The sequence below is a fragment of the Oncorhynchus masou genome, unplaced genomic scaffold (assembly GCF_036934945.1).
Source record: "Oncorhynchus masou masou isolate Uvic2021 unplaced genomic scaffold, UVic_Omas_1.1 unplaced_scaffold_5037, whole genome shotgun sequence".
Classification (NCBI taxonomy): Eukaryota; Metazoa; Chordata; class Actinopteri; order Salmoniformes; family Salmonidae; genus Oncorhynchus; species Oncorhynchus masou.
The window spans coordinates 2983-24129 of NW_027011437.1; the positions used below are offsets into that span (position 1 = coordinate 2983).

Here is a 21147-nt window from a genome sequence, read left to right on the forward strand (position 1 = left end):
GCTTCAGCGAACATAGTCTTCTTCATAACGCGAATACAGTGTAGCAGCGACAGGCAATCAAATTTGGACCAGCCTCGCATCATCACTTGAGTTTGTAGTAGGGGAATTAATTGTGGGTTGGTTACCTCCACAATAGAGAAAGCACACATTGTTTCCGCTCATTTTGGACTTGCTAGCTAGCTACAGCTGGAAAGTTCTCATTTCCGAACACCTTCAACGTGGTCAGCTTCAAGAGGTAGAAAACGGGCTGGAATTATTTTTTTTTGTGTTACATTTTCTTAACGTAACTAACATTAGGTAACTGTAAGTAAGACTAATAACGTGGTGAGGTGGCTAATTGCATCGAATACAGAGCATCTTCAGTAATGAGTTGAAACATGTTGGTTAGCTTGCTAGCCGGCTACCGCTAGCTGACACATGCTCCTGCTGAATAACGCACTGATCATTTTGACCTGCGTGGCAAGAAAATAGATGGCTAATTTATAGTGCAGCTTTGGTGATAAAATACATTGCAAACGATATGCTAAAGACATCATATGATGGATGGAAATCTATAAATACTTAGGCTGTGGACAGTTGGCTAGATGAGTCATTAATCGTTAATATAGCCATGTTTTATTCTCCCCGCATGTATTTTGGGCTCAAGGCATTGTAACCATTGTTAGGTACTCAGCTATACAGTAGCCGGTTAACGTTAGTAAGTCAAATCAAATCAACTTTTATTTGTCACATACACATGGTTAGCAGATGTTAATGCGAGTGTAGCGAAATGCTTGTGCTTCTAGTTCCGACAATGCAGTAATAACCAACAAGTAATCTAACTAACAATTCCTAAACGACTGTCTTATACACAGTGTAAGGGGATAAAGAATATGTACATAAGGATATATGAATGAGTGATGGTACAGAGCAGCATAGGCAAGATACAGTAGATGGTATCGAGTACAGTATATACATATGAGATGAGTATGTAAACAAAGTGGCATAGTTAAAGTGGCTAGTGATACATGTATTACATAAGGATGCAGTCGATGATATAGAGTACAGTATATACGTATGCATATGAGATGAATAATGTAGGGTAAGTAACATTATATAAGGTAGCGTTGTTTAAAGTGGCTAGTGATATATTTATATCATTTCCCATCAATTCCCATTATTAAAGTGGCTGGAGTTGTGTCAGTGTGTTGGCAGCAGCCACTCAATGTTAGTGGTGGCTGTTTAACAGTCTGATGGCCTTGAGATAGAAGCTGTTTTTCAGTCTCTCGGTCCCAGCTTTGATGCACCTCTACTAACCTCGCCTTCTGGATGATAGCGGGGTGAACAGGCAGTGGCTCGGGTGGTTGATGTCCTTGATGATCTTTATGGCCTTCCTGTAACATCGGGTGGTGTAGGTGTCCTGGAGGGCAGGTAGTTTGCCCCCGGTGATACATTGTGCAGACCTCACTACCCTCTGGAGAGCCTTACGGCTGAGGGCGGAGCAGTTGCCGTACCAGGCGGTGATACAGCCCGCCAGGATGCTCTCGATTGTGCATCTGTAGAAGTTTGTGAGTGCTTTTGGTGACAAGCCAAATTTTTTCAGCCTCCTGAGGTTGAAGAGGCGCTGCTGCGCCTTCTTCACGATGCTGTCTGTGTGAGTGGACCAATTCAGTTTGTCTGTGATGTGTATGCCGAGGAACTTAAAACTTGCTACTCTCTCCACTACTGTTCCATCGATGTGGATAGGGGGTGTTCCCTCTGCTGTTTCCTGAAGTCCACAATCATCTCCTTAGTTTTGTTGACGTTGAGTGTGAGGTTATTTTCCTGACACCACACTCCGAGGGCCCTCACCTCCTCCCTGTAGGCCGTCTCGTCGTTGTTGGTAATCAAGCCTACCACTGTTGTGTCGTCCGCAAACTTGATGATTGAGTTGGAGGCGTGCGTGGCCACGCAGTCGTTGGTGAACAGGGAGTACAGGAGAGGGCTCAGAACGCACCCTTGTGGGGCCCCAGTGTTGAGGATCAGCGGGGAGGAGATGTTGTTACCTACCCTCACCACCTGGGGCGGCCCGTCAGGAAGTCCAGTACCCAGTTGCACAGGGCGGGGTCGAGACCCAGGGTCTCGAGCTTGATGACGAGCTTGGAGGTTACTATGGTGTTGAATGCCGAGCTGTAGTCGATGAACAGCATTCTCACATAGGTATTCCTCTTGTCCAGATGGGTTAGCTAGTGCTAGCTAACTACTGTAGAAAGCTACGGTATTGACAGGCATTGCTCACGGTTGCCTTTCAGCAGCTACCCAGAACACTGTAGGTAGTCTGGATAAATATGTGCTTGAAGGAAACGTTTTTGCTGAACAGATCATTGTTTAACATGACTTATTAGCTCATAGTGTCGCTTGATGGCTGTTTTGTTCGCATGGACAGCCACCACAAGCAATAAAGATAAAGATGTGCTCTATTTTCCTGGTGTTTATTGTGCTATATATATTTTTTTTAAACGTGAAAAAATGTAAAGCAACGTGTTTATTTAAACATGTAGCTAACATTAGTGCTTCTGCTATTTTAGGCATAGATATTTACACAACCGTGCATGAAAGGGTTAATTTCGTGAGGCTATATTTTGCCAGCATGCCCCCTCTAATAGAAAGGTTTCTTATAGATGTTAGTGGGTCATCCACATTTTGAAAACGCATAGTCGTTAGTGCGCAGCGATCTGTGTTTGTGAGGTCGGTTTGGTTTCAGTTTGACTATTTTTTTTAAAAGTCATGATTTCGGGTTCGATAATAACACCACATAATGAAACATTGAATAAAATGTCCATGATAGTAGTGACTATGATTACTGCTTATCACTTAACCATTTATTCACATTATTTTACTTCAATGCAATATTTCATTTGTGTATATTACATATGTTTTATTTGATGACTTTCATTTCAAGTCATCTCATCTCTATAGAGCTGCTTGCTGTCTGACAAAATCAGACAGTTTACTTCAATGTGAACAAGGCATACTTTTTTGACTGCTGAATACCAACTGTCAATTTCAGGTAGAGATACTTTTCTGTATGTGGATTCGGCTATGTCAGCACAAGAACGGTTCGTCTGGGCTTCATGAAATGGGTTTCCATGGCCGAGTAGCCGCACACAAGCATACGATCACCATGCACAATGCTAGCGTCAGCAAGTGGTGTAAAGCTTCGCCTGGTGGACTCTCGAATGATGAATCGTGCTTCACCCTCTGGCAGTCCGATGGGAGAATCTGAGTTTAGCGGTGCAGAGAAACACTTCCTGAATGTATAGTGCCAACTGTTAAGTTTGGTGAGGATGAATAATGGTCTGGGGCTGTTTTTCATGAGTGGAGGCTGTTGTAGCAGCAATGTGTGCGTATTAATGCCCACAATTTTGGAATGAATGTTCACTAGCGGGTGTCCACATACTTTTGAGGTCGTGTAGTGTACCTCGTGAAGCAACTGCTCTCCTTTCAATCGGGCTTTCTTGTCTCTTTAATGTAGCAAGCTAAAAGAAACACAGATGGACTAGTAGGCATGCAATGGATTATGGTCAATATAAGTAAATACACGTCTATGTAGAAATTCACCTTTTGGAAACTACAACTCCCTACTACATCGAACAGTTCGGGCTTGATATCATTTGTCTCTAGAGAAACTGCGCGATATGCGCATTGATATCACAGAAAAAACCTGAACGAAATGCCTTGTTTAAAAAACAACTGGGTTTCCTGGGTTAATCACTCAGCACTAATAGTCATTCACAGGCGCACAGCGTCACCTTTTAACCCTTCATCTATTGATAGCTAGTTATATTTGAAAATGCATCTAATGTTACATTTTAAACGATGTCTACAATCTAATGCCTGCTTGTCATCCTTTTCATTTGACAGCATGGCTGACACCTGATCAGTGGTGGTCTGGGCTATGTCCCAGAAGGCGGACTCTCCGCACAACAGCTTTTCTCCGTTGGAGACGGCCTCACCTACAAAGTAAAGTTCAGTTCAACCACAATACAAATGCCAAATAGAACCGTATTGTACAAGTACACTCTCCGAACTGTCCAAACCTAAGCGCAAGCGATGATGGACGATATGCGGGCGGCGCTTTGTAATGATGGCCAACACGTTTTGAATCGCAGATCTGCTCAACAACAGTCTGTTGCCGCTGATGGTCAAACGGCAGAAGAGCTATGCTCTAAAGGCGACGGGTTGACTTACAAGTGAGTAAAACGGTTGACTTTTCAACCATTTTTGACACTATATACACTATACTGTAAAAACCTATTGTCTCCAAACGGCGAGTTCATATAGGGGAAGCAAATGATTGTCTCATTAAAAATAGATTTGAATCAATAAAGTACCTTGTTGATGAATTTGGCAGAAGTAAACACCACATTCGTCACCAATTGTATTATTTTAATTTTTAGCTTGCTGAGAAAAACACTGATCTGTACAGATGAATGAGTAGGACAGGGGTGGTGGGGGTGCTTATTAACCTGATCTGTACAGATGAATGAGTAGGACAGGGGTGGTGGGGGTTGAATTAACCTGATCTGTACAGATGAATGAGTAGGACAGGGGTGGTGGGGGTTGATTGCTTATTAACCTGATCTGTACAGATGAATGAGTAGGACAGGGGTGGTTGGGGTTGATTGCTTATTAACCTGATCTGTACAGATGAATGAGTAGGACAGGGGTGGTGGGGGTTGATTGCTTATTAACCTGATCTGTACAGATGAATGAGTAGGACAGGGTGAGGTGAAGTTGATTGCTTATTAACCTGATCTGTACAGATGAATGAGTAGGACAGGGTGGTGAAAAAGGGGTTGATTGCTTATTAACTGATCTGGCCTGCATAGGATGATATTTGCTTCAGTAATGATATGACTGCATCTTTAACTGCTCTGAAGAATCATAGTGCATGAACTGCTATTTGATTCTTTGAGACATTCAATCACTATCTAATCTATCTAGTAATGACATCTGACTGCACTCATATCCTCAGGCCCTTTCTTTATCTGCTCATTTCATATTCACTTGTTTTTACTTTCACTGAATAACCCTCAATCCACTTTCACTCTGTAAAACTAACTTGATTTCAACAAGCAAAGCATTGGGCTGCCCCAATATGGCAGACGGTCATTGCATTGGTATGTTGCCACAGCAAGCTACTTCACTAATTTCACCCCTTTGCCCAAGACTGTTGCCCAAAATTCTTTGCATCGTTTTGCTTCTTGAACATACCTCTGGCTAGAGGACTTGACAAAAATGACTAACTGCTGTAAAAATGCTTCCAACAACTACTTGTTAAAATAGAGTATCATTCACGTCCTTGTGTTGATGTTGTACCCTATGTCTTCTGACTATATGTGTCTGCATCCCAAATGGTACCCTGTCCCCTACATAGTGAATTACTTTTGACCATAGGGAATAGGGTGCCATTTAGTACAGAACCTATGTTACAGATTAAATGGATACCGTAGGGCCTCCCAAGTGGTGCAGCAGTGCTCTGGCGAGCCGGGTGCTTGCAAGCTGACACGGTAGCCAGTTGGACGGTCTTTCCTCCGACTCATTGGTGCAGCTGGCCTCCGGGTTGCGGGCAGTGTGTAAAGAAGCAGTGCGGCCCCTGGCAGAGTCGTGTTTCGGAAGACTCATGGCTCTTAGAACTTCACCTAAACAGAGTCCGTAGGGGAGTTGCAGCAATCGTACAAGACTCTAACCACCAATGGAATATCATGAAATTGGGAGACAAAAGGGGTAAAAGTTGAAAAAATCTATATTAAATGGATACACTGTTCATTCTAAACCGAATATGTGGCGTTTGTGAGACAAAAATATTTAGACAACAAGCAGGTACAACTCAACTATTTTGTTTCTTACAGTTTAACACTACTCGCTCCTGTAAGTTGCTCTGGATAAGAACGTTTGCTAAATGACTAAATGTCATGGTTCAGACTTAAAATCCACACAATAAGTGTATTCACTATTTACACTACACATTTGAATGGAGAGTTAGTCCCAGTACACAGGGGTTAATTGATTAGTAATGTATGTGTGTGTGATACCGGCGTCCCTCCACTCCTTAATGAAGCACGTCCTGCTTAAAGGCAAGGCAGAGCACATGACTAGCCCGAGGTACTGTCATGTGAGCGTCTCCTTGGGGACGACATCAGAGGGCGTGAGGATGCCCTCCTTTTCACCACATCTGTGCCGTATTACCTGTATCATACAGCTGTGTCTCCACCATGGCAACCACAGACAACTGCCTCACAAACATGGCAACCCAGGATGGTAGCGACAGTGGCTCATTCTCACTTCGTCTTTCCCCATCTCCTCGGCTCCTTTTTAACCCTATTAAAGGAGAGGGTCTAAAAGTCACTCCCCTCTGACTTTCTTCTCCAATATATTTTGAGAGGGAGGCGGGGAGAGGGGATGCAAGGAATCGAAGGCATGATAAATTGAGAAAGCCAGATGTGTTCTCACTGGATCTAAGGCCTACTGGCTTTGAGTTGTTTGCTTACCTCTTGCTGCTGTAATCTGGCAGGCTTACTGTCCACACAAACACGCTGGAGCTGAATACGCGCTCCCTTATGAAAGTGTTCGCCAGGGTGAGCTGAGATACTCTGTCAGGGTCTCAAGGCCATTTCACCAAGCTGGATCAGGTGAGCTGAGATACCTGTCAGGGTCTCAAGGCCATTTCACCAAGCTGGATCAGGGTGAGCTGAGATACTCTGTCAGTGTCTCAAGGCCATTTCACCAAGCTGGATCAGGGGTGAGCTGAGATACTCTGTCAGGGTCTCAAGGCCATTTCACCAAGCTGGATCAGGGTGATTGAGATACTCTGTCAGGGTCTCAAGACCATTTCACCAAGCTGGATCAGGGTGAGCTGGAGATACATGTCTCAAGGCCATTTCACCAAGCTGGATCAGGGTGAGCTGAGATACTCTGTCAGTGTCTCAAGGCCATTTCACCAAGCTGGATCAGGGTGGAGCTGAGATACTCTGTCAGTGTCTCAAGGCCATTTCACCAAGCTGGATCAGGGTGAGCTGAGATACTCTGTCAGGTCTCAAGGCCATTTCACCAAGCTGGATCAGGGTGAGCTGAGATACTCTGTCAGTGTCTCAAGGCCATTTCACCAAGCTGGATCAGGGTGAGCTGAGATACTCTGTCAGGGTCTCAAGGCCATTTCACCAAGCTGGATCAGGGTGAGCTGAGATGCTCTGTCAGGGTCTCAAGGCCATTTCACCAAGCTGGACCAATATTCTTTCAGCAACTCAACATTATCTAGTACAGCAGACGATTCTGCTGGCATGTTATTATCATATATTACCCCTGTCATAGAATTCATCAATGCAGTAATTTTCTGTCAATGGCTTCATGGGAGGATTCCATGACAATGTCTTATGATCACAGCCACTAATCATCCTCGGCTTCTATTTAGCCACGTTCCAGCCCCCTCATCCTCCACCCAATTCTCCCCGGACATTGGTGTAGAAGACAATGTATTCTCAATCCACTTACGTGGCAAAGGGACGAGAAATGAAAAGATTACAATCGTGACATAATTCTTCATGTGTAGTGCACTGCCTTTGCAGAAGTGTAGAACTGCGTTATGAAGTAGTGCTATCCAGGCTTGTGTCAAATTGTCTGCATGAAATGAAGATGAATCCAGTCGCACCCAGCATTACGAGGGGCCCGAAGCGGTTTTAATAACAGAACTGTCAGGCAATAGATATTTATACATTAATAGTATGCAAGACTAGACAGGTAAGTGCACTCTAAATCAGACCTACCCACTTTCTCTACTTAGTGGCTGAAGGGTCATAATAATGTCTAACTGGGCAGTTTGTGGCTGTCTACAGCACTTGTGGTCGAAATGGCATCATGCATTTGTCCATTCAACATTCGAATGCACACCATATTGAAAGGTAGCCAGTGTTGTCTTTGGTATTTAAAACCTAATGTGTCATGTGTGCCAAGTCACACTCTAGTTAGTTCTTCTCCAAATGCGTTTATAATAATTTACTACTGTGGACAAAACATACATTTTGAACCTGGACAAAAAAACAATTTAATTGCTTTTAGGTGTGCCATCTCCACAAGGGAAGTCCTAATCTAGGTCTTACTCATCAAGATCCCATTTTCCACATATTTTCTGTTGCATTCTGGGTCAACCTGGCCACTTAACTTCTGGTGATCCTTTCATCGCCAATCCAGTTAACGGATTGATTTGACAAAAACAAGTGAAATAGTGCATGCAAATTCAAAAAACAGAAATACTCATCATAATAATTAATGAATCATACAAGTGTTATACATCGGTTTAAAGATGAACTTCTTGTTAATCCAGCCAGTGTCAGATTTCAAAAGGCTTTACGGCTAGCAAACCATGCTATTATTTGTGGACAGCATCCCATCAAACAAACTCATGAAAATCACATTTCAGCCCGCCAGGCGCGACACAAAAAGTCAGAAATAACGATATAATTCATGCCTTACCTTTGAAGATCTTCTTCTGTTGGCACTCCAATATGTCCATTAAACATCACAAATGGTCATTTTGTTTGATAAATTGTCATATATCTCCAAAATATCCATTTATTTGGCGCGTTTGATCCAGAAAAACACCACGTTCCAACACACAGTGACTACAAAGTATCCAATATAGTCACCTGTAACTTGATCCAAACATTTAAAACAACTTTCCTAATACAACTTTAGGTATTTTTAAACGTAAATAATCGATAAAATTTAAGACAGGATAAACTGTGTTCAATACCGGATTTAAAACACAGTGGAGCGAGCTTTCGGGTCGCGCGCCCCAACCACACAACAGTACACTAGACTTGACCCTCGTTCTGAACAGCCCCTACTCCTTCATTTCTCAAAGGAAAAACATCAACCAATTTCTAAAGGCTGTTGACATCTAGTGGAAGCGATAGGATCTGCAAGCAAGTGTCTTAGAAATCTAGATCCACATAGAAAACCCATTGAAAAGAGTGACCTCAAGTTTTTTCCTGGATGGTTTTGTCCTCGGGGTTTCGCCTGCCAAATAAGTTATGCTATACTCACAGACATCATTTTAACAGTGTTAGAAACTTTAGTGTTTTCTTTATCCAAATCTACCAATTATATGCATATCGGATATTCTGGGGCTGAATAGCAGGCAGTTTACTTTGGGCGCTTTTTCATCCGAACGCCAAAATACTGCCCCCTAGCCTTAAGAGTTTTAAGTATAGGTTACAGGTTAAACCCAAGTGACCACTGTAACTTGTATTCTGCAATGGAAATTGGTGGCAAATCCAAAACTCGAAATAAAATGAAATGGCTACTTATCAACTGATCCAGTGACACCTTTTTACCATTTGCCTCATGCTGGTTAGGGTTAGGTCTGGCTATTGCGAGCTGATCCAGAATCAGCGGAGTTTGTGGTTTCTTTAAATACTGGCAGATGTTTTCCCTCTGTCTCCCTGTCCCAGACTGTTGATGTTTGTGAGGTGTCTGGCGGTTGCAGACGCACTCCTCCCTGTCCCGTTTGGTAGACATATTTTAGGCCCCATCTTTTCACCCACACAGGCGGAGGAGAGGGGGAATTGTCTGATGGATGATAAAGGCCAGGAGGCCATACTCTCTCACTGTTTTTGTTTCTCTCCTTTCGCTCCTCCCGTTGTGATTTATAGCCCATTCACTCCTGCACTCTCCCTCTTATTCTGGTTTTCACTTTTTCCCCATCTCTCTCTCTCTGACAGACTCACTTATTCGTCTCTCCCTCTGTCCAGTCTGTGTTTTCACACCCATCTGTGAAAAACACATCATCTTTCTTCATCATCCTTCTTTTTCCCTCTGTCTCATGCTCTCTACCGCTCTCTCTCTGCCTGCCATTGTGTTCATACAGTCTAAGAAATGAAGTTGAACCCCAGATGCTTTTGTCAAGCACTGGACTAACAGGGTGAGACAGTGTTTCTCTTTAGGGGCAGCTTGATCAACGATCACTAGAGGGCGAACTTATGAGCTTACAATTTTTGGGATCAAGACATTTTCTATTAGTTCTTAACGCAAACTCACTTGTAGTTTAAATGTTTAGTTTATTCAAATTTATACAACAAGCAACATTCGCGTCCAGACTCCTCAACCATTGCGAGAACTAGTTTCCCCTATATCGTTACCAGGCTCGGTCAAAGAAGCAGTTCTAGGGGCTAATTTGCACATATTCCCCTTGTGGCTTTCAACACTTCCTGCTTTGGACCCAACTCCAACATGGTGGAGGTACTTGGCAGCTGAAAAGGTCGGGGAAAAGGGGAGAGGTTTATAATAGGCCACTTCTGACCCATTGTCACCAGTTGGCTGGCAGTTGCATTGCACTGCTATGGATCTTGTAGTCCTCTTGTGTTTAGCCATGACTACCTGTGAACCTTGACCCTGACCTCTTGCTCTGTCTGTCTTTCAGCGACTTCTCATTCTGCCGGGCTTCATTGATTTTGCCTCGGACGATGTGGTGAGTAGTCCTCTTTCTCTGACTGTCAAGACCTTCCAGAAAGCTAAGACAATTCAATATGGGTTTTGAGCTACAGGCTACCCTTCGGCCCATCTTCAGCCTACTGTTCTGTTCATGGGCTCAATTCCACTTTGTTCTGAGACCCTCTTCCCTAGCCCATTCCTCTTAAGTGTTCAGAGTAATGGGATAGAGTAATGGGTAGGTGCAAGCCCACGATGAAGGCTGCTCTTAGCCTGTTGAACTGGTTAGTGTCCTCCCAGTTTTACATTATTTTTTTCATATAACCAGGCAAGTCAGTTAGGAACAAATTATTATTTACAATGATGGCCTACCTGGGAACAGTGGGTTAACTGCCTTGTTCAGGGGCAGAACTACCAAATAAAAAACGACACATTTTTACCTTGTCAGCTCAGGGATTCGATCCAGCAACCTTTCGGTTACTGGCCCAATGCTCTAACCACTAGGCTACCTGCTGGTTACTAGCCCAACGCTCCTAACCCACTAGGCTACCTGCTGGTTGCTGGCCCAGCTCTAACCACTAGGCTACCCGCTGGTTACTGGCCCAGCGCTCTAACCACTAGGCTACCTGCTGGTTACTAGCCCAACGCTCTAACCACTAGGCTGCCTGCTGGTTACTATTGCCTTCTAACCATGGGCTACCTGCTGGTTACTAGCCCAGCTCTAACCACTAGTCTACCCATGGACACAGCTAGCCTTTCGAACCACTAGGCTACCCGCTGGTTACTATTTGCGCTCTAACCACTAGGCTACCTGCTGGTTACTGGCCCAACGCTCTAACCACTGAGCTACCTGCTGGTTACTGACTGACGCTCAGACCACTAGGCTACCTGCTGGTTACTGGCCCAACGATCTAACCACTAGGCTACCTGCTGGTTACTGGCTCAACGCTCTAACCACTGGGCTACCTGCTGGTTACTGGCTCAACGCTCTAACCACTAGGCCGTCCCAGACTGGTCCCTCCAGATCTCTGAACACTACAGGGATAATGACCATGGGTGCACCAAGTGGGAGCAGTATTGCTTCTTACACATTCCTTATTATTTCAGCAGACACTCCTTGCCAGAGCCCCTTCTGAAACCAAAGCCTTTTTACAGTATGCTGTGTCCACACAGATGCACAAACAACCCTCTGCATTCAAAGCCAAAACCTCATTCTGTAATTGCAGATTTTCCAAAAATAATTTTTACTCTCAGCTTCCTTCGTCATCCCTAACCTCCTAGCCACCCTATTTTTACCAAGATGGCCTCCCACGCCTGGTCTCTCTGTCTCTCTCTCTGTATACGGTTGTGCCTGGTTGGTTGGTTGCTCACTCTTCTCTCAGGGGATGATGTGAGCGTTAATCTCAGGCTTTATGTGAAATCCCCCTGCCCTTCTCTCTCGTCCATCAGGAGTTTTTAATCTAATTGATATCTCTAATCTCCTTTTTTGTCCAGACTAGAACACAGCCCTTGTTGCTGTGGAAGGTGCCTGTCTGCGTTGTTGCAGTGGCGTTGTGGGTAGTCTCCGTAGGGTTTTAACATGGTCTATTTTCTTGACGGTGGAGTCAGTCTCTGGTAACTTGGATGAGCCTGTGTTTGTCGGTCTCAACTGTGAATACAGTCAAAGTTCATGCAATAATATTTGTTTAGATTGTAGTTTAAAATAGACCCCCCCACCCTCTTCCACACAGGGATGTTTTATACGTGTGAGGTGGGCCTCTGTCTGGTGTTTCAAAGGGCTGGTCACACCATGTGCAGAGGTGGTCTCTCAATTTTAAAGGTTAGCCCTTTGTAGAATTTGGCAGGGTGGTGCAGTTGAGCTAACAAAATGGCTGCCAGTGTCCAGTCTCCCCCCCCCCCCCCCCCATTTCAGAATCACAATAGTTGGTATGGTAGTTTACATTTTCCAAAGATAAGGGAGGGAAGCTCTTAACGTCATAAAATGCATGCTCTGGTTTTCTCATGGGTGAGGAATGCCATGTTTTCCCTCCCAGCTGAGAAGACTGTGGAAGTGGCCGATTGTTTTATTTTAGAAAAGTGAACTTTCCCAGTGTGTTGGCAGATAGTTTCTAACAAGGTCACAGCCTGATTGTGCAAAACGTCTCCAGAAAGACTTGGGTCCCCTCAGTCACATGCATCAGTTTAGTCAAAGCAACATCGGTCTTGTCTCTCTGATGACAGATTTAAAAATATATATATTTTTATTTTTATTTAACTTGGCAAGTCCAGTTAAGAACAAATTCTTATTTACAATGACTGCCTAGCCTGGCCGAACCCAGACGTTGCTGGGCCAATTGTGCGCCGCCCTATGGGACTCCCAATCACTGCCGGATGTGATGCAGCTGCGCCCATTCGGGAGCCCTTATAAAATGTAGCACCTGATAATTTACGTTTAGGCCAGATGGCGATGTCTGCTTTCCAGTTGCATGTTGTTTACTTGCTGTTGCAACTCTCATCTGAGACTTTGAGACTCATCGTCCAGTCAGCCATAGAAAGCATGCTTGAGAAACATGACCAAAAGCTGTCATTTTCCTTAGGCCAATCCACATAGGACAAACTTGCTTGTTGGAGCATGTCTGCCCCCTAGTGGACAACTGAGAAAGCAACCTTTACTATTACAAGCAATGATGGTCAAGGTTCTCTTTTCTTTATGAAGTAAATGACTTACACTCTGTATTAGAAATCAATAATATTGAGTATATTTCCTGTGTGGACATTTACACTCACTGCATCAGATTGAGGTATTACAATTGGGCCGACCAACCAGTGCTCCCGCACGGTGGCTAACCAGGCTATCTGCATTGTGTCCCACCCGCCAACCCCTCTTTTACGCTAATGCTACTCTCTTTTCATCATATATGCATAGTCACTTTAACCATACCTACATGTACATACTACCTCAATCAGCCTGACTAACCGGTGTCTCTATGTAGCCTCGCTACTGTTATAGCCTCACTACTGTATGTAGCCTCGCTACTGTTATAGCCTCACTACTGTATGTAGCCTGTCTTTTTACTGTTTTATTTCTTTAACTACCTATTGTTCACCTAATACCTTTTTTGCACTATTGTTTAGAGCCTGTAAGTAAGCATTTCACTGTAAGGTCTACACTTGTTGTATTCAGAGCACGTGACAAATAAACTTTGATTTGATTTAATATAATCTAGTGTGCTGAATGACTGATTTCCTAAACATGTTGTGGGTTATTGAGCCAATATGTCCCCCTTACTTTCTCCACCAGGACCTGACCTCTGCCCTGACCAGGAAGATCACCCTGAAGACGCCTCTCATCTCCTCCCCCATGGACACAGTCACAGAGTCATCGATGGCCATCGCCATGGCGGTGAGACCTTGCAGCCTGACATTCGAGCCAGTAAAATATATATATATATGTGTGTCCTTTATGCTAGAAATTACTGTGCGCTTTCCACATCCGTCACGTTCTAAGTGTTTTGTGTTGCTGGGGGGAAACGTACCATAAACAGTATTCCGTCTCCCAAAAGTTTTTATTTGTCGGGTGTTTTTGAATGCCTTTAGCTCATGGGAGGCATCGGCCTCATCCATCACAACTGCACCCCTGAATTCCAAGCCAACGAGGTCCGCAAGGTTAAGGTGAGACCCCATAAAAGCCTCTGAGAGCATTTACCCTTTGTAGTTAATGACTTGCATCATTTTATATTGATTGGTATTAAATGGGTTGCAGTGCATCTATACACACAATGGTTTATTAACAGATATTTGTTGTTTGTCCAGAGGTTTGAGCAGGGCTTCATCACAGACCCTCTTGTAATGAGCCCGCGTCACACGGTGGGGGACGTGTTCGAGGCCAAGACTCGCCACGGCTTCTCTGGCATCCCCGGTCACCGAGACTGGCAAGATGGGCAGCAAGCTGGTGGGCATCATCACCTCCAGAGACATCGACTTCCTCTCCGAGAAGGACCACAGCCGACCACTGGAGGAGGTCATGACTAAGAGGGAGGAGCTAGTGGTGGCCCCAGCTGGTGTCAAGCTGAAAGAGGCTAACGACATTCTACAGCGAAGCAAAAAGGTGAGCCAGTCGGTACAGTCCTTCTAGAAGTCTATTGTGGCCTGTTTTCTGGTACATTGTTCTATTGTATCATCCTCAACTTATTATTGATTAGATTGTCTTTGGTTTGCTGTACAAGGTCATTTATGAACTGTTTGAGGTTAGATGGCAGAATTACGAATTCTCTTCGCTCTCTCCTCCCCCCCCAACAGGTAAGCTGCCCATCGTGAACGACAGTGATGAGCTGGTGTCCATCATCGCCAGGACAGACTTGAAGAAGAACAGGGACTACCCCCTGGCCTCCAAAGACTCTCGCAAACAGCTGCTGTGCGGAGCCGCCATCGGCACCAGGGACGACGACAAGTACAGACTGGACCTACTGATGCAGGCTGGGGTCGACGTGGTCGTACTGGTGGGTTTGAGGTTATGGTTAGGATCCAGATGGGGTTTAGATTGCAGTAGATGGGAGGGTTCGGTTAGGGGTTGACCTTTTTCATACAGTTTTGGTGGTTAGGGGTTGACCTGTTCATACAGTTTTGGTGGACATGGTGGTTAGGGGTTGGCCTGTTCATACAGTTTTGGTGGACATGGTGGTTAGGGGTTGACCTGTTCATACAGTTTTGGTGGACATGGTGGTTAGTGGTTGACCTGTTCATACAGTTTTGGTGGACATGGTGGTTAGTGGTTGACCTGTTCATACAGTTTTGGTGGACATGGTGGTTAGTGGTTGACCTGTTCATACAGTTTTGGTGGACATGGTGGTTAGTGGTTGATCTGTTCATACAGTTTTGGTGGACATGGTGGTTAGTGGTTGACCTGTTCATACAGTTTTGGTGGACATGGTGGTTAGTGGTTGATCTGTTCATACAGTTTTGGTGGACATGGTGGTTAATGGTTGACCTGTTCATACAGTTTTGGTGGACATGGTGGTTAGGGGTTGACCTGTTCATACAGTTTTGGTGGACATGGTGGTTAGTGGTTGACCTGTTCATACAGTTTTGGTGGACATGGTGGTTAGTGGTTGACCTGTTCATACAGTTTTGGTGGACATGGTGGTTAGTGGTTGATCTGTTCATACAGTTTTGGTGGACATGGTGGTTAATGGTTGACCTGTTCATACAGTTTTGGTGGACATGGTGGTTAGTGGTTGACCTGTTCATACAGTTTTGGTGGACATGGTGATTAGGGGTTGACCTGTTTATACAGTTTTGGTGGACATGGTGGTTAGGGGTTGACCTGTTCATACAGTTTTGGTGGACATGGTGGTTAATGGTTGACCTGTTCATACAGTTTTGGTGGACATGGTGGTTAGGGGTTGACCTGTTCATACAGTTTTGGTGGACATGGTGGTTAGGGGTTGACCTGTTCATACAGTTTTGGTGGACATGGTGGTTAGGGGTTGACCTGTTCATACAGTTTTGGTGGACATGGTGGTTAGTGGTTGACCTGTTCATACAGTTTTGGTGGACATGGTGGTTAGGGGTTGACCTGTCCATACAGTTTTGGTGGACATGGTGGTTAGTGGTTAGGGGTTGGCCTGTTCATACAGTTTTGGTGGACATGGTGGTTAGGGGTTGACCTGTTCATACAGTTTTGGTGGACATGGTGGTTAGGGGTTGACCTGTTCATACAGTTTTGGTGGACATGGTGGTTAGGGGTTGACCTGTTCATACAGTTTTGGTGGACATGGTGGTTAGTGGTTGATCTTTTCATACAGTTTTGGTGGACATGGTGGTTAGTGGTTGACCTGTTCATACAGTTTTGGTGGACATGGTGGTTAGTGGTTGATCTTTTCATACAGTTTTGGTGGACATGGTGGTTAGTGGTTGATCTTTTCATACAGTTTTGGTGGACATGGTGGTTAGTGGTTGATCTGTTCATACAGTTTTGGTGGACATGGTGGTTAGTGGTTGACCTGTTCCTTACAGTTTTGGTGGACATGGTGGTTAGTGGTTGACCTGTTCATACAGTTTTGGTGGACATGGTGGTTAGTGGTTGACCTGTTCCTTACAGTTTTGGTGGACATGGTGGTTAGGGCGGTTACGGTTGGGTTTCAGGTCTAAATGGTAGACCGTGGCACTGCATTGCAGACATGACTTTTTCTCTGTTTCTGCAGGATTCCTCACAAGGCAACTCTGTGTATCAGGTCAGCATGATCAACTACATCAAACAGAAGTACAGCGAGCTGCAGGTGGTGGGAGACGGTGAGAGAGTGGAGCGCTGGGACAGGGATTTATCACTATTTGACACTTCCCAGCCATCAGTTTCAGATCTTTGAGAGGCTATCAAGATCGGTCTTGGGGGAAATACATTAGACACTTATACATAACCTTTTTTCCTGCCTTCTGATGATGTTGTGTTGTCTTGTAGTGGTGGCGGCAGCCCAGGCCAAGAACCTGATTGATGCAGGAGTGGACGCTCTCGCGAGTGGAGCGTGGGCTGTGGCTCCATCTGTATCACCCAGGAAGGTAGTGACCCCCCCTGATACTATCAGCGTTACAGGGATCAATTCACATCTGAATGCAGGAGAGGATGTTGCTGGTTTATATTTCAACCCCACTTGCGGAATTGACTGAGTTGAAATGGAATTGACCCAACCCAGAATCTACACCTTGCGTGCTAAATGTTATGATATATGAGTGGAGTGATGTTAAATAGAAATGTGATAATACGCATAGGATTCTCTACCCATAGCAGCTGGCTTTGGATCAGTTCTAATGTAAGGTCAACCACTGAAGCTACACAGCAAAACTGGAGAAGGATCAGAGCAGCGGTAACCAACCAAGATGCTATGTTGGTTGCTAGTCTCTGTCGCCGTGGTGATTTATGAGTTCTGCTCTTGGTTACCGTGGCGACGACTTTCCCACAGCATTGCGTTCAGCAAATAAAGGCAAAGCGTTTTTCAAAGCAAAACAAACATCCTTATTGGAAGAACATATTCAATCCTTTTTATTTTTTAACTGAACACCTTGATTCTGATATTACTTCCTAAAAAAATCCATCCATCCATCGGACCCAACTGAACACCGCCTGACTACACCGGTCATAGGATATGTTACCATGGTAAGGTGACATTTCCTGTCTCCGTCTGCCGTAGTGATGGCGTGCGGGTGGCCTCAGGGCACCTCGGTGTATAAGGTGGCAGAGTATGCTAGACGTTTCGGGTGCCAGTCATCGCATGACGGCGGCATTCAGACCGTGGGCCACGTGGTCAAGGCTCTCTCACTCGGGGCATCCACAGGTACCTTTCATTCACTTGTTAATTCATGCGTTCACTCTTTTTCATAGTCATGCATTCATTACCATTCACTCTTCTGTTGTCACTTATTCACCCATTCATTCATTCATTCATTAGCTTAATCCTTCATGAACCCCTTTTAAAGCATGCACTAGGTCAATGTGGTTAATTTCATAGGCTAGAATAGGTGTATAGCAGGGCTGTCAATGTCGGTCTGGAGGGCCCAAACACTTCTGGTTTTCATCCTCTCCTTCTAATCAGGGACTAATTCAGACCTGGGACACCAAGTGAGTGCAATTAACTACCAGGTCGATCCAGAAAACCAGAAGTTTTCAGCCCTTCAGGAACAGCCCAGGTCTATGTTACAGTATCTTCATGTTGATCTCACGTCTATTCCTCTAATCCACTGTTGATCTCACCTCTATTCCTCTAATTCACTGTTGATCTCACCTCTATTCCTCTAATTCACTGTTGATCTCACCTCTATTCCTCTAATCCACTGTTGATCTCACGTCTATTCCTCTAATCCACTGTTGATCTCACGTCTATTCCTCTAATCCACTGTTGATCTCACCTCTATTCCTCTAATTCACTGTTGATCTCACCTCTATTCCTCTAATCCACTGTTGATCTCACGTCTATTCCTCTAATCCACTGTTGATCTCACGTCTATTCCTCTAATCCACTGTTGATCTCACGTCTATTCCTCTAATCCACTGTTGATCTCACGTCTATTCCTCTAATCCACTGTTGATCTCACGTCTATTCTTCTAATCCTCTGTTGATCTCACCTCTATTCCTCTAATTCACTGTTGATCTCACCTCTATTCCTCTAATCCACTGTTGATCTCACGTCTATTCCTCTAATCCACTGTTGATCTCACGTCTATTCCTCTAATCCACTGTTGATCTCACGTCTATTCCTCTAATCCACTGTTGATCTCACGTCTATTCTTCTAATCCACTGTTGATCTCACGTCTATTCCTCTAATCCACTGTTGATATCACGTCTATTCCTCTAATCCACTGTTGATCTCACGTCTATTCCTCTAATCCACTGTTGATCTCACGTCTATTCCTCTAATCCACTGTTGATCTCACGTCTATTCTTCTAATCCACTGTTGATCTCACGTCTATTCCTCTAATCCACTGTTGATCTCACGTCTATTCCTCTAATCCACTGTTGATCTCATGTCTATTCCTCTAATCCACTGTTGATCTCATGTCTATTCCTCTAATTCATTCAAAGCTGATTGATGGTAATCAAAGCTAATGTAAAGCCAATGTGAAGCTAATCGATGTAACAAAACACTAGCCGTACCAACAATTAATTGGAGAAATGCTTATCAACCAATGACCTTGAGTTCTGACCCCTTCCGCCCCTCCCCAGTGATGATGGGCTCGTTGCTGCTTGGCAGCCACGGAGGCTTTCGGGAGTACTTCTTCTCGGACGTGCGGCTGGTGCAGCGGCATGGGCTCTCTGGACGCCATGGAGAAGAGCACCAGCAGCCAAGCGTACTTCAGGTAGGGAGGACATCACACACCATTTGCAGCCCAAATCACATCCTATTCCCTGGCCTGTATAGTGCACTACTTCTGACCAGGGGCCATAGGGAAATAGGGGTGCCATTTGGACTAACTCTTGATCAGACACTACTAGAATTCATAGGAGGGGTTGGTAACCAGACCAGGTAAACAAGTTGTTGCACATCAACAGTTGCTGTTAATGCAGCTGTTGAATAGAATGTATATTTTATGTCTGATTATATACATGTATTTTATTGGTTTGTCCTTCATTCAGATGGTTCACATTGTAATACAATATATGACAAATGTCATTTTCTCAAAACAAATGATGCCAACTTTCCTGGGTTTAAGCTGCTCTCTGTGCTCTCATTAGAGAATTTCGCTGTCCATCAGCAGTGTCTAACCCGTCTCTGTGTTCTGACTGGCTGATTCCACAGCAGTGTCTAACCCGTCTCTGTGTTCTGACTGTTTGATTCCACAGCAGTGTCTAACCCGTCTCTGTGTTCTGACTGTTTGATTCTACAGCAGTGTCTAACCCGTCTCTGTGTTCTGACTGGCTGATTCCACAGTGAAGGGGACAAGGTGAAGGTGGCTCAGGGTGTGTCCGGCTCTGTTCAGGACAAGGGCTCCATCCACAAGTTTATCCCCTACCTGATCGCTGGCATCCAACATGGCTGTCAGGACATTGGTGCCAAGAGCCTCTCTGTTCTACGGTGAGTTGTGTGTGAGGTAGAGGGGACCAGTGTTTGATCTCTGATAGTAGTGTGTGTGTGACTGAGTGATCTCTGATATTGTGTTGTTTTCCACAGCTCCATGATGTACTCTGGAGAGCTGAAGTTTGAGAAGAGGACCACGTCTGCTCAGGTGGAAGGAGGAGTCCATGGGCTTCACTCGTACGTTGGACTCTGTCTCCCACACACACACACACACACACACAGTGGAATTTAAATGTGTGTGTAGCAGTAGATAGACATGACTTTTCTACGACTGTGTTGCCTCTTTCTCAGACATCAGTCCTCTTTCTCTCTCTGTCTTTCACCATAGATGTTCTGTTGTTCCATGTAAGTACACGTACATAGACCTGTGAAGTGAAGGGTGTGGCCTAGTGGTGGGCCCCACATCGCCATTTGCATGTAGAACAACTCTCCCCTTGTTTCTAAATTGAATGGCTAAGTTTGATCTTGTTGATGAAATGATCCAGGTGGGAAATGTAAATCTTACCTCTAGATAAGTGCTTCCCATCTTGATGTTTGAATCTGGCAGCTCGCCTATAAGGACGGCTAATATGGCGATGTGACGTTCCCCTTCAGACTATTATCTTGTTAGTGGGAGGGGGGGTGCTCGCCATTACGTATTTCATCTTTGAATGGGGATGAATTATGGGAAGCTTTGTTAGTCTCCTCTCTCTGTCCACTAGCCTCCTTCCATCCTCTCCTTCCCCAGTTATCCATAGGGCAGATAACCCTGTAATAAGTATACTGGCAAGATGATGGGGATTGAATGGAATTGGTCAACCTTTGTTTTACAGTTGAATCAGTATCTTATTGCTTAGACAGATGGATAGCTGATGTAGTAGGAAAGGGTAATTGATCAGTTCTATCCGGTTGTTTTAGAGCAGGTGATAGGAATTGTTCTATGTGTTTTAGGTCAGGTGATAGGAATTGTTCTGTGTGTTTTAGGGCAGGTGATAGGAATTGTTTTGTGTGTTTTAGGGCAGGTGATAGGAATTGTTTTGTGTGTTTTAGGGCAGGTGACAGGAATTGTTTTGTGTGTTTTAGGGCAGGTGATAGGAATTGTTCTGTGTGTTTTAGGGCAGGTGATAGGAATTGTTCTGTGTGTTTTAGAGCAGGTGTTAGGAATTGTTTTGTG

At 44.6% G+C, this 21147-nt stretch overlaps 1 pseudogene; it reads left to right on the forward strand.

Moving 5' to 3' along the window:
* The first annotated feature begins 10417 nt into the window (after positions 1-10417).
* On the forward strand, positions 10418-20730 carry LOC135535707 (inosine-5'-monophosphate dehydrogenase 1a-like; annotated as a pseudogene).
* Positions 20731-21147: the final 417 nt, after the last annotated feature.